Source organism: Trachypithecus francoisi, unplaced genomic scaffold, assembly GCF_009764315.1.
Source record: "Trachypithecus francoisi isolate TF-2019V2 unplaced genomic scaffold, Tfra_2.0 Lachesis_group2, whole genome shotgun sequence".
Classification (NCBI taxonomy): Eukaryota; Metazoa; Chordata; class Mammalia; order Primates; family Cercopithecidae; genus Trachypithecus; species Trachypithecus francoisi.
Genome location: NW_022681465.1, coordinates 65178954 through 65194555, shown reverse-complemented (window position 1 = coordinate 65194555; position 15602 = coordinate 65178954). Strand labels below are relative to the sequence as shown.

Genomic DNA, 15602 nt, shown 5'->3' with positions numbered 1-15602 from the left:
CTCTATAGTGGAACAGACTACATTATATGCATCTGTCTTTCAGGGACCAATAGGCTGAATATATTCTTTTTTTGCACCATAAAGCAAAGAAATATTTTTCTGACTGTTTCCACATTTACTTATCCATGATATTATCAGTAGATTGCTTTTATCATTATGCTTAGTTCCATGAATAATACTTTAGTGCTGTAGTTTGCTTAATACAGCATTTATCTAGGATTTTCTATCTTCTAGTATATGTAGACTAGAAATAACACTTATAATAATATGAGTATTTATTTTACTTTCAAGATGTTCAGATAATATGGGAGAGCAATATGATGGATGGTGTCATGTATATGTACAAAATGATAAAGTAAAGCAGTTAGCTTTTCTGCATACAAATCTTGCCAATTGAGTATTAAAACTTGTTTAGAACTGTTGATTCAAATTCATCAAGGAAATGAATAGAATATTTGAAGACCTGAAATATCTCTATTTCTGTTCCCGCCCACTGACCAGGGAGAGCTGTATAACGCAAAATTCGAAGAGATTCAGTTACTAAACAGAAGTCTCTAGAGAATAACCATAAGAGTTCTCATTTACATCACAGTTCTTGTGCAAGTTAAGAAGGAAGGATCACAAAGTTAAGAGTCTATTTCTATTTGAATAATTTCAATACATTACCAGAGCTAATTTTCTGTAATGTCCCTAAGACTGTAAGCGGAGACTTTATACTCCCTAGTCTCTTGTGATCAAAAAAACTTCCAAATCAGACTTGCAAATCGCCTTCTCATCACATCAGTAGAGCTGCCAGATAAGAAAGTCTTGTAAGAAAGGGAACAACCAGAGTGCATTCATTAGTGTCATTGTACTCTAATTGAAGAAGTGACTTCTTTTGTATCCTAAGAGGGAAAATCAGTAAGCTTGTGACTGGACTCCTTACATGTAGCTCCTGGCTGAATGGTAGAACAGTACTTGTATGTTCAAGAATGCCTATGATGACAGAAAATACTATAAAATATAGAATCTACTCTTTCAAGTTTACTTTAAGATCATGATTGCACTTGAGATACCATGTATTGCCTGTTGCTTTATAAATTGTTGAAAAAAATCCTCTCAAAAGGGCGTTTTTCCATTACTCAGCTTACTATTTTACATTTAGTATCTTTAGTTGTGAAGACATGGTAGGTCATTAATATGTTCTTTATGGATCTTTAATATGCCAAACCATCTTGGTTTCTGTGGGAACAGCTGTTCTAGCACCATGCTTATTCCAGTAGTAGCAATTATACCCCCAACCTCTTTAAGCAGAAGAAGGTGCTACTTCTATAGCCTCATCAGGATCTAAATAAGCACTATTGGCCTCAAGCCAGGGATGCATTTTGAAGGAAATGAAGACAGATCCCAAGGGCATATATTTATCAGATCTATACTTGGTTTTATTACATAGGTTGAAATGTGAAAATTAGACCATTTTATTAGAATTTATATTTATATACTTTTGAGCTTCAATTTTCTTACCCGGAGATTAGGATTAATAATTCCTACTTGACCATAGTGTCTTGGGGCTAGAATGGGATGATGTTTGTGGATATGCAGTGCAAACTGCATGAAGTGATGTAGAAGTGGAAGTTATTTTTATGGGAAATAATTGTTTCATATCTACTGCTGCTTATGTAATGAAGTGTATCTTGCTAGCTACTGAGCTCCTCATATATGGAGAAACTAAAGCAGAATTTGTCAAGGTTACTCTATAATGACACATCCAGGGGAAGGGACGATTAGCAAGATGATTACATGGTATCTACCAACCATAGACTTCTATGACCCTTTGATTTCATTTACAATTACATTTAATTGTAAAGCGTTTTTGGAGGGAGTGCTGATGGGCTTGCAAATATGCATATCAAGGGATATATATCAAAACAATGTTTAAAAATTTATACAGGTGTGGTAAAGATATTTGATTTGTGTATTATTAAGAGATGACAGGAACTCATTCAAGGTCACATTTGGCTCATGCACTCAAGTCTTTTAAAAATTGTTACCTATTCAGGGAGACCTGAGGACCTTAAAAATAATTCTGCCAATCTCCAAGGCAAAATGAAAAGTCTAGTAGCTCTTTTTACCGTGTTATTTTCTTCATAAAGCATAGATTCATTAAATGTCCCAAAAAAGGCACAAATGAATATTCATTTAGACTGGAATGAATGCTGAAGACACTAACTCTAGTTTTTACTGTTAGTTTAATAAAATATTTCCCATGGCTTGGATATGTTTCAGTTTATTCAATGTTAAGGCCCCCTTGCCCTGTTTTTTTTTCTGTCATTGGCAATATCCATCAGATAATGACCTGACAACCTAACCTGCCTTACTATGCAGAATAATCAAAGTAGGTGAATAACAGCCTCTAGGAGAATTGTATCTCCTGCTTCTCAGTTTAATGGATGCGTGTCATAGGAATTCCCTGCAAAATTGTGCCTAGTGGCTTTAGGATCCAAGTCAAAGGGATTCATAAAATGAATGTGTTATAAATCTAGCTGTGCAAGATTGATGTTAAGGCTCCTTAAATGCTTGCTAAGTCTATTCACAAAAAGAGTTGGTACAGTTATCTCCTTTTTAGTAGTCTGTCATTTTAGTGCTCTTTAAAGAAATCATTAAAGATATTTGAAGTTGTCAGAATCAGAGGGTTCATGTTTTGGATAAATTCCAGAAAAGAAACTCCTTACATAGAGACACCCTCAAGACAATTTAGGTATAGCAAAATCTATCTGGTAAAACAGACTAATAGAAGGCTTTTCAAATCACAAATACAATAAAGTTAGTTTTACTCGTTCATTCATTTATGGATATATTTATAGAGTCTTTTATATGTCAGATATAATTCTAGGTGCATCTCAAGAAGGAAGAAAACATATAGTGCCTGCTTTCATGAAGCTTACAGTATGATCAACTTTTAATCTGTGGAAAAATATAATTATGCTATAAGTTGTCTGATGTCATTGGCAGCATTGGCATGTCGCCCTTTGATGCACACTTTTAAATGCAGTGCCTAAAGTGCAGACTGGTAGATCTTTGAAAAAAGTCACTAAAGTTGACAGCAAATACAGATACTTAGAGAACTGCAAAACAAGTCATGTAGCTTTATCCAGAGAGAATACAAGAAGTTCATAGGTACTCTGACAATACAGTAGTTCAGCTCATTGCAAAGAGTCATACCTTAAGATTAATGTTACACTGATTTGCTGATCACACACACACACACACACACACACACACACACACACATTTCATTGCAGCTCAGTAGAGTGGAACTGTATATTGTCAGAATCCAGACCTTGTGGAAACTACGGGGTATTGATGTTGGTGCCCCTTCACGTTCACTTCCAGAGTCCTAGGCCACCTGTTGTTGTCTGTCTCTTTAGGCTCCAAAATTGTGCTTGGGCAAACTAAATGGATAATTGATGGCTTTTAGGCTTTTAAGAAAAGGGCATATCTTCACCTTTAAATTCCCATGTTTAAAAGCTTGAATTCCACCATTAGGCTACTGTCTAAACTCTCAAATGTCATCAGCAAATCACATGAACATTTACTCATTGAAATTGTCCTAATGAAAAGACTTAGAACTAAGCCTTACAGAGAAAACAAAGACGCATTAGAGAGTTCCATACTCACGAGATTCTTATACTCCAGCTTGAGTTGACTATCAGGTTAAATGCTGATAAAAGATTGCAATAGCATTTTATGATTATAGATGCTTTTACACGGGATAGTGCTGATGAATTGCCAAATGAATTGCACAGCCAGGCCTTTGGCCTATTTTATTGGGCACAGGAGGCTGAATTCTATTATTCTTGTTGCTCAAGAGGGCTCGTCTTCATGAGTTAAAATAGCTGAGCTTCCTCTACACCCATTAAGAATTTGGTTTCCAGCTAACAGAGTGTAAAGAAGGAAGAGCATTTTAATTATTTTCTCCATTTCTTCTTTACTCCCCATCTCTGTACAAAGCAAACATGCTTCTTTGGTGAAAACTCTTTTCCACAGTTTGACAATTCATCACCCATCTCTGAGTGTCTCTCACTTTTTGCTTTTAAGCTCAGTGTTCAGACATTTATCTTCACAGAGGTGAACAGAGGGAACATTTTTAAATATGGCATCGATACGATATGTCCTGGCCCAGATGCAAGCCTCTTAAGTCAGTTTCCCTCAATCTTGTTACTACACATTAGCTCTGAACAGGATTATCTCCCAGCCTGCCAGTCAAGATGTTCAGGGGGAAAAAAAAAGGGAGAGCAAAGAGCTTTTGTGTTCATCAGTCTGCCTTGGGACTAGTGGGATGAAAATTTGTTCAGACTTTACTTTATTCATGTGGCTATGAATTGCAGTTACTGCTATATATGCTGCAGGAAACAAAAAAGAAAACTGATTGGAAACACACACACTCCTTCGTTATATATGTGGATTTCCAGAAAATTACACAGAAACGTTATCTGCATACGTAATTTATAGCATAGTTTAATCAATACTTAAATAAATTTAGCAGTTGAGTCCTAATAAGTGATTATTTAGATTGGATTGGTTGGGAGCTAATGAAATAATTAGCACCATTTCAATGCGATTAATTTATATTGTATATTAAGTGCTCAATTAGTTTAAGAAATCTGAGTTCCCCAAGTGCTGGCTGAAGAAGGCAAATGTCTCAGAAGTGGTAAAGCTGATTGAATTGAAGTTTTCCAAGTCTTTGAAATCAGCTGTTGCCGTATCAGCACCTCAACATATTGAGCCCAGGGCATGGCTTCAGGAGGCAGCGCTAAAAGTAGACGCTGGTAGACCCAGGGGATTCAGCAGGTGAGGAAAACCTTTTTATGATATGACTCATCAATACCCCATAGACAAACATAAAAGGCAAGATGTTTAGGAGTTGGATTAGGCCATTCCTGCATGGCTACTAAGAAATGTCTGAGACTGGGTAATTTAAAACAAAAGGACATTTGTTTGGCTCATGGTTCTGCAGGCTTTATAGAAAGCATGGTGATGGCATTTGCTTGGCTTCCTGTGGGGGGTGGTGCTCAGGAAGTTTACAGTCATGGTAGAAGATGAAGGGGAGTAGGTGTCTCACATGGCAGGAGTAGGAGAAAGTGGGGAAGGAGGTGCCACGCTTTTAAATGACCAGATCTCATGAGAACTCACTATCATGAAGATAGTATTAAGCCATGAGGGATCCACCCCCATGATCCAAACCCTCTCACCAGGCCCCACCTCTAGCATTGGGGATTACAATTCAACATGAGATTGTGTAGGGACAAATATCCAAACTACATTGGGAACTTTTGAGTTATAGATTATGGGGGTAAAATGTCACTGCCATCTCTAAAACCCTTCAAGCTTGTATATACAACTGAAGGAAAAACATCTTTCATGATCATAGGATGCTCCCTTATCCTTAATGTATCTGATGATTTTGTTTTCCTCTTTGTTGAATAGACTTTGTGACCATTATAACTCTGCTTCTTTATATTTTATTTTTGAAAGTATTCAAATACAGTTTTAAGCTTATCCAATTATATGTATTTCAAAAATTTACAAGTTTGACATTTTTAGATTATAATCTCCTCAAGAACAAGAACATATTTTCAACTCAGCTGTGTAAAGTTTGTGCAAAAACCTGTGAAAGGTCTTGAGATTTTGGTGATACTGATGCAGTTTCATAGATGTTGGAAGAATGCAGAAGACTCTTGGGTCAGAGGCAAAAGACTTTATTATTCATAGTAATAGTAGTACCCAAAATTATAGATCTTCTGGCATCTGTCCCCCAAGCCCCAATTCCTATAGGGCAATACAAAGAGGGCCAGGTGACATCAGCACATACAGTGGGTTGCTTTGCTGGAGGGGAACCCTAAGCTTAGGAAACCCAAATGTATTATAACGGGTAATAAGGATATCTGCCTTTTTTGTTCTAGAGGGAGACATTATTTCTGTCTTCTAAGACTCTTCATTACACAAACATTGTTGAAAAAATTTGTCAGGAAGAAAGGCAGTTGGTGTCTCTGCTTGCAAGATGTGCAGAAATATGGGAGATCCATGAAGAATTTTCTCCCAACAGTACCCAGCAAAATGTCTGTGGAGGAACTGAGACTGATTGTTACAAAGAAGCAAAGACAGAGGTTAACCTGATCTCAGTCTTCAAGCAACAAAGTGGAAAGAGTTTCATCTATGCTCCTTGGGCCCCTTATTAGGTAAAACAAGGAAAGTAAATGAAATCAGATTTCGAATCACATGTTATTTACTTATTTGAGTTATAAACTAAAATACTGTTATTATGTGATATGGTTTGGTTCTGTGTCCCCACCCAAATCTCATCTCCAATTGAAATCTCCATGTGTTGAGGGAGGGACCTGGTGGGAGGTGATGGATCATGGGGGCAGTTTCCACCATGCTGTTCTTGTGATAGTGAGTGAGTTCTCACAAGATCTGATGGTTTAAAAGTGTTTGGCAGTTCCTCCCTGGCTGTCTCTCCTGCCGCCTTGTAAAGAAGGTGCGTGCATCCCCTTTGCATTCCACCATGATTGTCAGTTTCCAGAGACCTGCCCGGCCATGCAGAACTATGAGTCAATTAAACCTCTTTTGTTTATAGATTACCCAGTCCCAGGCAATTCTTTATAGCAGTGTGAAAACAGACTAATACATTATGGAAAATCCAATTAACGTAAAAGTGAAAGCCCTGCTTCCCTTACCTCATCCCACTTCCATAGGGGTAACTACCATTAACATTTTGGTAAGAGAAAAGTACTTCTAGTGATTAAGGCTGTACAGTGGTATCATTGACTTCTGGGAAGTATTTTCCTACCATAGACAGGATGAACCACTACTCATCAGGCATATTATAGTAGACAAGATGCTCTTTAGACAAATGCTCTTCCATTTAAATTCTGTAACTCTGGAAATAATTAACCTGTTGTGCCTTTACTGAGTATATAATTTACTTCCATTGTTTATTGTAAGGAATTACTCTTATTTATTATTCTTATTTATTTCTCCTTACAATAAACAATGGAAGTAAATATCTGTCTATCAGCTTGGCTTTTAGCAAGCAATCATTATTTCTAGTGGTGGTGAAACATCTGGTCAACAGGTCTCCAAGATTTCAATATCCTCTACTCATTAACTTTCTTCTATCGGGTTCAAATCTACTTATCTAATGGTAAAGAGAAATCAGGAGCCTTTTTCAGTTTGTGCTAGCCAGTATTCCACATATCCACTTTTGTTAATGTTCCATGCTTGGCAAAGATTGGTGGCTTGTGTTCTGAAACAGAGGCCATTATCATATTCTTTTCTCTGAAAGGAGACTCTGTATTGATTCTTTTCATATGACGATTTTCTCAGGGAAGAGAATAGGAGATTTTGAATATAAACTATAGTTGCTCATCAGGGTAAGGAATGTCAGATAAGCAAAATAGGAATGAATTTGTTAAATATCAGTTTTCCAAAATTATGTTAAAAGTTAAAACTATGGAAATTAGTTAAAACTATGGAATTTTATGGCAAAATCAACATGATTGTTAAGTGAAAATTACTGTAAGTAAGAAGAAGGCCCATTTTATTTTGAAGAATGGTACATTTCCCCAACACTTGGAATCACTGTGGAGAGGTGGGACTATGAGTGATGGGTTTGGTGGCTAAGATTTGCAGGGAGTGGAGGGAGAGGTGCTAATAGAGCTGGGGACTGATTCTGATGCATGGATCACACATTTGTTGAACAGTTTGGGAGAACAAGTGCGAATGGTGGAGTTATTCTACTGTCTATGGGTTTCATCTTCTTCTCACTGATGAATGAAAAACTAAAAGAGTTTGATATGTCCTGCTATTGGTTTAGTAAAGCTTTGGTTTCTAGTAGTGATATGATTTGCATCTGTGTCCTCACCCAAATCTCATGTTGAAATGTAATCCCCAGTGCAGGAGGTGGGGTCTGGTGGGAGGTGATTTGATCATGGGGTGGTTTCTCATGGTTCAACACCATCCCTCTTAGTGCTATTGTTGTAATAGTGAGTTCTAGTGTGATCTAGTTGTTTAAAAGTGTGTAGTGCGTTCTCCCTCTCTTTCTTCCTCCTGTTCTGTCCATGTAAGATGTTCTTGCTCCCCCTTCAGCTTTTGCCATGATTTTAAGTTTTCTGAGGCCTCCTCAGAAGTTGAGCAGGTGCCAGCACCATGCTTCCTGTACAGCCTGCAGAACTGTGAGCCAATACACCTCTTTTCTTTATAAATTACCCAGTCTCAGCTATTTATTTATAGCACTGTGAGAACAGACTAATACAACAATATCCCAGTCTGCAAAACAGAATATACTTGATACTAGAACAGTACCAAATCTTAAGTGAATGTGACAATTCAGGAGGCAAAGCTCTAGGGCCCTTCTTATGAGACTATTTCAAATTTGATCCTGAAAATGCTGTTTTGGTGCTTTGGCTATTTTGATTAGATTCGGAAAGAAGGCTATACTTATAATATGAATATGATTATTCTGAATATGAATTGAATATGAACTTAGTGGCTGCAACTCCAGGACTTTCTGTGAAGTAAGATGGATGGAACTATCTTTTTTTTTTTTTTTTTTAAACTAGGGTCTCACTCTGTCACCCAGGCTGGAGTGCAATGGCATGATCATGGCCCACTGTAGCCTTGACCTCTCAGGCTCAGGTCATCTTCGCACCTCAGCCTCCCAAGTAGCTGACAGGTGTGTGCCACCATGCCTGGCTAATTTTTTGCAGAGACAGCATTTAGCCATGTTGCACAGGCTAGTCTTGAACTCCTGGGCTCAAGTGATCTGCCTGCCTCGACCTCCCAAAATGCTGGGATTACAGTTGTGAGCCACCATGCCTGACCTAGAGCTATTTTAGATACACTGTCCTGTATGTCGTAGAGTGAGCCACTTGAACCTTCCAGTTTGTTTAATCACTAAATCTGAGATCTTTGTGTTCTCTCTCTGCATAATATGCATATATACATAATATATGCATATTGTATATGTACATATATATAATTGTTTCTTTTCTTTCCACTATTTTTTCCTGATACCCTGAGATAAAAAACACATCTCCAACATATGCATTCAGGATTTACCCACTGACCATATATTAACACATAATTCAGAAAAGCAGATACAGACAATGTGAATCCCCTTCAAGTCCACTCCTTGCTTTGTTTAAGCTCCTGTTATCCTGTGTTGTGAACTCTGTACATGAATTGGTGTTTGTTTTCTTGGCTGCTTTACTAGCGGAATTTGACTTTCAGTGTGTTTACATCAGTGCCCAGTATCCTGGTGAGCTCTGTTTTCCTCAACTCTTCCCTATAATATAACCAAGGAAACAAACAAAACCCGTCTAAGGCTTGATAACTTAAATAATTAATTCAAAGAGGGAAGTGGTTTTGACAACACAAAAGTTAAACAAGATATAAGAAAATCACATTTATCTTAAAAGTCCAATACCTGTCCAGATCTTTTAAGTTCTGATTAATATCCTAAAATCTGTAGGAAGTCTTGTTCAAGTTTAATTTGGAGCAGAATTGTGCTAAGTTCAGGTTTTTAACAGGCATTATGGGTGATTTCTTTTAACTTTTATTCATGTGATAAAATTACGTACATATTCCTGTTCAGAATATGCATGCATGACTTTTTTTTTTTTTTGCAGATAAAGGCTTGTTTTATTTTAATGGCTGAGCTATGTAATCATGGAGACCTGTATGTACAAAGGGGGAGCTTTTATTTCTTGGTCTCTTTCTGCTTGGACAAAGTCTTGATTTTCTCCCCCTTCCTGGCCTGGAGGTGCTCTTCACCACGCTTTCATGCTTCCTTGGTGTTAGACCTGCGGGCCTCAGCCTGGTCAGCCAGGAGCTTCTTGCAGGCCTTGCCTGCCTTCAGCTTGTGGATATATTCCAAGAGAATCTGCTTGTTTTTGAACACATTCCCCTTCATCTTCAGGTACAGGCTGTGATACATGTGGCAATCAATCTTCTTAGATTCACGGTACTTTCTGAGCAGCCAGTGCAGAATCCTCATTCTTATCCAAGTGACCTGCCCTGGCATTTGGGCATTTGGCCATATGCTTTTGCTTTCCTATGCACATGTGCTTGCCCTTCTGGTGGGCCAAGGTGTTTTTCCAGAATCGAGCCCGGGAATGGACAGTCACAGGCTTCCAACTGATCAGCCCATCTTTGATCAGCTTCCGGATCTACTGATGGGAGTTGGCATTGTCGATTTCATTGGTCTCATTGGGGTCCAACCAGACCTTCTTCTTGCCATAGTGGTGGATGCTAGAGGCGAGCCTCTTCTGAAGCCTGAGCATACTTATGGCTGTGGCCACAGAAGCGAAAGGAATGAGGAAAGGGCTCCGTATGCATGACTTTCTATAGCCCCCATTAACTGGAAATTAGTTATCATTCTGGAATGTTTACCTCTCAGTAACTTGTCACAAGGGTGCAGTGAGTCAAATATGACTGGCATAAAATTACACTCTGGTTTTCTTAGTTGATTTCAGTCACAGAAGGCTGAGGAATTGATCTGTCCACATAAACAGAACTAAGTGCAGCGGTCACCATTGTTTCTGGGTGGTTCTAACTCTCACCACTCTCACAGAAGCTTGGCTAGTCTCCTTTCTATCTCCTGGGCTGACATTTGCTTTCATCCAGCCTGCTGTGCTTCACATTCATATAGACATGTCCCATTATGTTAGAGATTTAGAGCCTGTGGTGCCTTGCATTGGTTAATATCATTCTGTGATATTTATTGAGCACTCATAACGTGCTAGGTGCTGTAACACTGCCTGTATGATAGAGTCTGCTGTGAGCACAGCACAACACAGCAGGTTGACACACTGTGTATTTTTCCTAGCTTTAATTTCTTAGGCTGAGATGGAATTATTGAGCACTCATAATGTGCTAGGTGCTGTAACACTGCCTGTATATTAGAGTCTGCTGTGAGCACAGCACAACACAGCAGGTTGACACACTGTGTATTTTTCCTAGTTTTAATTTCTTAGGCCGAGATGGAATTATTGTCCCATTTTTCTTCTCCATGAGGAGCATTTAACTTCATTCTATATTGTGTTCCCTGCATGCCTACTGACAATCTGAAGATAATATCACTTGGTGCTTGAAGCTAGAAATCCTTATTTGTTCTGATATCACATAATTTATGTTTGCAATTTCAGGCAGGTACAAATTTCTCAGAGTGTATGGTGTTTCTTGTAAGAACATTCAACAAATTTATCTCAGCTTCTTTGAAACTAGAATTTAAAAACTCAAATATCTATATTCGGCTCAATAACCACAGACAGTAATGACACCTCTAAGTAGCTAATGCAGGCGTGTAATTTGCTCATAGCCCTGATTTAACTTTATTTACAGATTAAAATTGAATTGCAGTTGATTTATTGATATAATAGGCAGAAAGTGATTATCAAGCATCCATCACTGATAGAGGAAAAACCAATCAAATTATGTTTCAAGGTTTGCTTTAACCTAAACTAACTCATCACCTTCTAAAACTCAGAGGATTTGGGTCATATTCTCCCACTAAAGTCAATGAGCCACAACTCCCACTAAACTCATATCTGCTCCTTTAAAGGCATTCAAGAGTTATACTAATTTGCACAACTACCAAGTTGTTATAAAAGGAAATGGCAATCGGCTGGAGATTTAGTGTCTGTACTTTTTCCCCATGTATGTAGCCATGGTAATATTCTTTAATGTTTATTGTAAATCCATAAATGGGCTTGGTCTCATGCTATCCATGAAATGGTATCGACCTGTGCATACAACTCATCTGGAAAGGTGTGGAGTAAAGGGTGCTGGTGCTTTCACTAGTGACAAGCTGATTAGCAAATGTGTCCCTTTGGAGGGAGAACTGATATCTGTCTGTGTTCCAGAAAACAATGAAATATCTTGATTAGAAGCAGGTGATGATGCTGTCTTTTGTCTTAGACATTCATAACTCTACTCTTCAGAAGGAGATAAAGTGTGAGGTGGGAGAGAATGTTGCAGAACAACATCAGACATGTCACCCTGTGCCAGGGGTTGAGCACGGTTCCCTGGGGGCTGTGTTGTAAGAGTGGCCCGGGCCGGGCGCGGTGGCTCAAGCCTGTAATCCCAGCACTTTGGGAGGCCGAGACGGGCGGATCACGAGGTCAGGAGATCGAGACCATCCTGGCTAACACGGTGAAACCCCGTCTCTACTAAAAATACAAAAAACTAGCCGGGCGAGGTGGCGGGCGCCTGTAGTCCCAGCTACTCCGGAGGCTGAGGCAGGAGAATGGCGTAAACCCGGGAGGCGGAGCTTGCAGTGAGCTGAGATCCGGCCACTGCACTCCAGCCCGGGCGAAAGAGCAAGACTCCGTCTCAAAAAAAAAAAAAAAAAAAAAAAAAAAGAGTGGCCCGGTATGGATTTCCCTCCATTCTTATCACTGAACACTGGCAAGATAAAGTTAAGAAATCCAGTGCTGCACTATTTCAGAGGCTCGCCAATGTCATATGACAGCAGCACTCATTCTCATTACCTGGGGGCATTCTTAACTTGGAAGTTCTAAGTTTATGCACTTGCAAATTATATACCCAGAGATATACTTTTTAAAAAAGCTATCATTCTATGAAATATGATGTGAAACTTTTAAATATAATCTTTACATTCATCCTCATTTATATTGCTGCTAGTTATTTCATATATCTATGAGAGAAAATCTTGCTGTTGTCAGTAATTGCTATTTTAATTATACCTGAGCCCTAAGGAAGTTCAGAGAAAGAGTATAATTATTAGAAATCCAAGGGCATTGAGCAGCATGCTCAAGTTTGTTTTTATCACATTGTTCATTTTTACCTATCGTGTTCTACATTGTTAATTCTTAAGACATTCATCTGTACTTTAGAAAATGAAACTCCATTTGAATTGTTCCCAACATCATGTTCTCCAAATCCAGTAGACGGTGCTCCTTGACTTCAAAGAACATTTCTTGTGCACTTAAGTGCCACAGGGAATGGAGAAAGATGAAAGAAATACTTTCTCTAATTATATATGGGTACATATTCATTTTACTGTCCCATCCAATATTGCTGATCCTCCATGATAAACTTTTTTTTCTTTAATGAGTATATTTTATACTCATGTAACCTTGTTCATCCTCTGCCATGTTATGCACATTTACTTTGCCCATTATCCAAATGTGCATTATTCAAAGAAAAGACAAGTAATGATATGATTCAGATATCATTTACAAGAATCTCTGGGTTGGAAGTGGGGTGAATACAGAGAAACTCTCATTTGGCTTCTTTCATTTATAGCTGCAAAGTATTCATACAGGATACATAAGATTCATTAGAGAGGAAGCTACTAATCTCAAAATAAATATTTTCATTTTAAAAATAGAGACTAAATAGGTATTAGATCAACTTTCTTCTAATGTCCAGTGTCAACCAGTGTGCAGCACCCAGCCCTTGCCTAGCACATGGTTGAAGCTCATTTGCTCTTGGTTCCTAACCTATCCATTCTTTTTCACTTAACTGTGTTTCCCATTAATGCATGATACTCCCCAGGAAGGAAATATTCTCTCATGATATTCTATGGGTTACCTTTGTTTTTGTGCTCTTCATCTCATTACAAATCTTTCTATTCATTCTTTTTCGCACACACACAAAAAATGCTGCATTGATCATTTCAGCATCCACCTTTAAATCTTGTCCCTGCTCCTGCTAACAACCATGTCTCTGTGGCTCCTTCAGATCCTGGAGTTCTCTGTAAAAATATCATGGTTCTCACTGTAACACTGTGACTAACATCAAGACCATTCTAAACAAACACTTGGAACATTTAATCATGGGAATTTAGAAGACACAGGAAGTACTGTGGGACGTGAGATTCTCTATGTTAATTTGCATTGAAAAGATAACTGATTTTCAGTTTTACTTTGGGATGCTATGCTATGCATTGCTATGTTTATTTAGAGGTGGCTGTATTTCATAGCTTGCAGAATATTTCACTGAGAAATCATATGAATTTTGACAAATATTTTGTTTTATTGTGAGAATGTGCTGGTTGGGTTATTCTAACAGGAAGGCGAAGTTCTAGCTTTAAATGCCATTATCTGTGCACGCTTGCTAGGCTTCTAACTTTGGTGCAGTGTTTTCAAAGATTACAAAGCCCCAGGGTACCTAGGGAGCATTAAGCACAGGCCATTGAGAGGATAAACCATGCATGCTTTGTAAGCATGCACAACAAATACCCATCTGAAAAAGCACTTGCTTTACGTATTCAGTGACTGAGTTGCAAGCACCGGCACCTCAACACCTCTACTTAGTGAGAAACTCATTTCATATTCTATTTCATTCAATTGATATTTCATTTAGCCCCTAGAATAGTTCATGCATTAGTCTAAGTCCTAGAAAAATAAAGGTGGATAGGCTGCAGTTCTTGTCCTCAAGGAGCTTATGGCTTAGGGATAAGCCATATGCATCCATATAGCAGGTGTTGTGCAGTGAGGTAAGTATTAGCCAGTTACAAACGTGAATGGACATTTATGTTGCGCTATGAAGAGTGAGTTAAATTATGCCAGTCAGAAAGGTGGGAGGAAGGGGCCTTTCATAAAGAAGGCAGCATGATCCAAAGGCAGGGATGACAGAATATGGGGTTTTACTCATGAGTGGGCTCCCGGAAGTTGTTAGGGCCGGAAATACAGGTTTGGGAAGTTATTGACTTTTTGGCAGTTGCTAAAGTCATGGGAAGATATTATTGAAGGAAATAATGTAGAGAAAATAAGGAAAACGCCAACAATAACAGACAAGTATAGGAAGAGAATATAGTAAAAGGGACTAACAAAGGAAAGTCAGAGAAGTTTAGGGAAAAGCAAGTGTGGAGATACTGAAGCCAAAGAAGGAGCTTGAAGAAAAACGAGAGGTTGATGTGCATATTCCATGGATAGATCTAAAAAACACCATCTTAAAACATTAGTCGTCCTGCACACCAAAGGATTTTTGTTGTTGTTGCTATTTTAAGATGTTGTAAGATATCACTAAAAATGTAAATGTTCTCAGAAGAGATTTTGTCCCATGTGGACATATTGAGTGTCAAATCAGTGTTTTTCTCTCAAATGTTGGAACCGTGGCATAATTATAATTTTATAAGGATGCTGAGATGTAATTGTTTTTTTTTTTTTTCCAGTAGGCCTAGGGTTAGTCGTGGACTACATTGAGAAGTATATGAAATCAGTTTTGGCACCCCGCCTTTATCCCGAGCCAAATTCTAGAAAAGATGGTCTGCTGGTACTTAAAAGAGAAGTGCTAATAACTCACAGCCAAAGTGAAATCACTCAGAAGGGTCTTGCCAAATCCCTCTTTTGAGTTTGATAGGTTGTAAAATCCCTCTTCTGCATTTGATAGGCAGCACACAGATACTATCCTTAGATTCAGAGGCTGCTTTCCCACAGAGAACCAAACAATTAGGGGAGCCTTAGGAGATTAAGCAAGGAGTGTTAACCAGATGATCCTTGCATATCTGGGGGGAGGACTCTGACCCTGCGTTATTCAATATTTTCATAGCAATTTAGATGAAATCCTAGGGAATAAACCAATGGAGAGATGCC

General features: G+C 38.4%; 1 pseudogene; it reads right to left on the bottom strand.

The window, feature by feature from the left end:
* Positions 1 to 9610: 9610 nt before the first annotated feature.
* Positions 9611 to 10325, bottom strand: LOC117064455 (annotated as a pseudogene).
* Positions 10326 to 15602: the final 5277 nt, after the last annotated feature.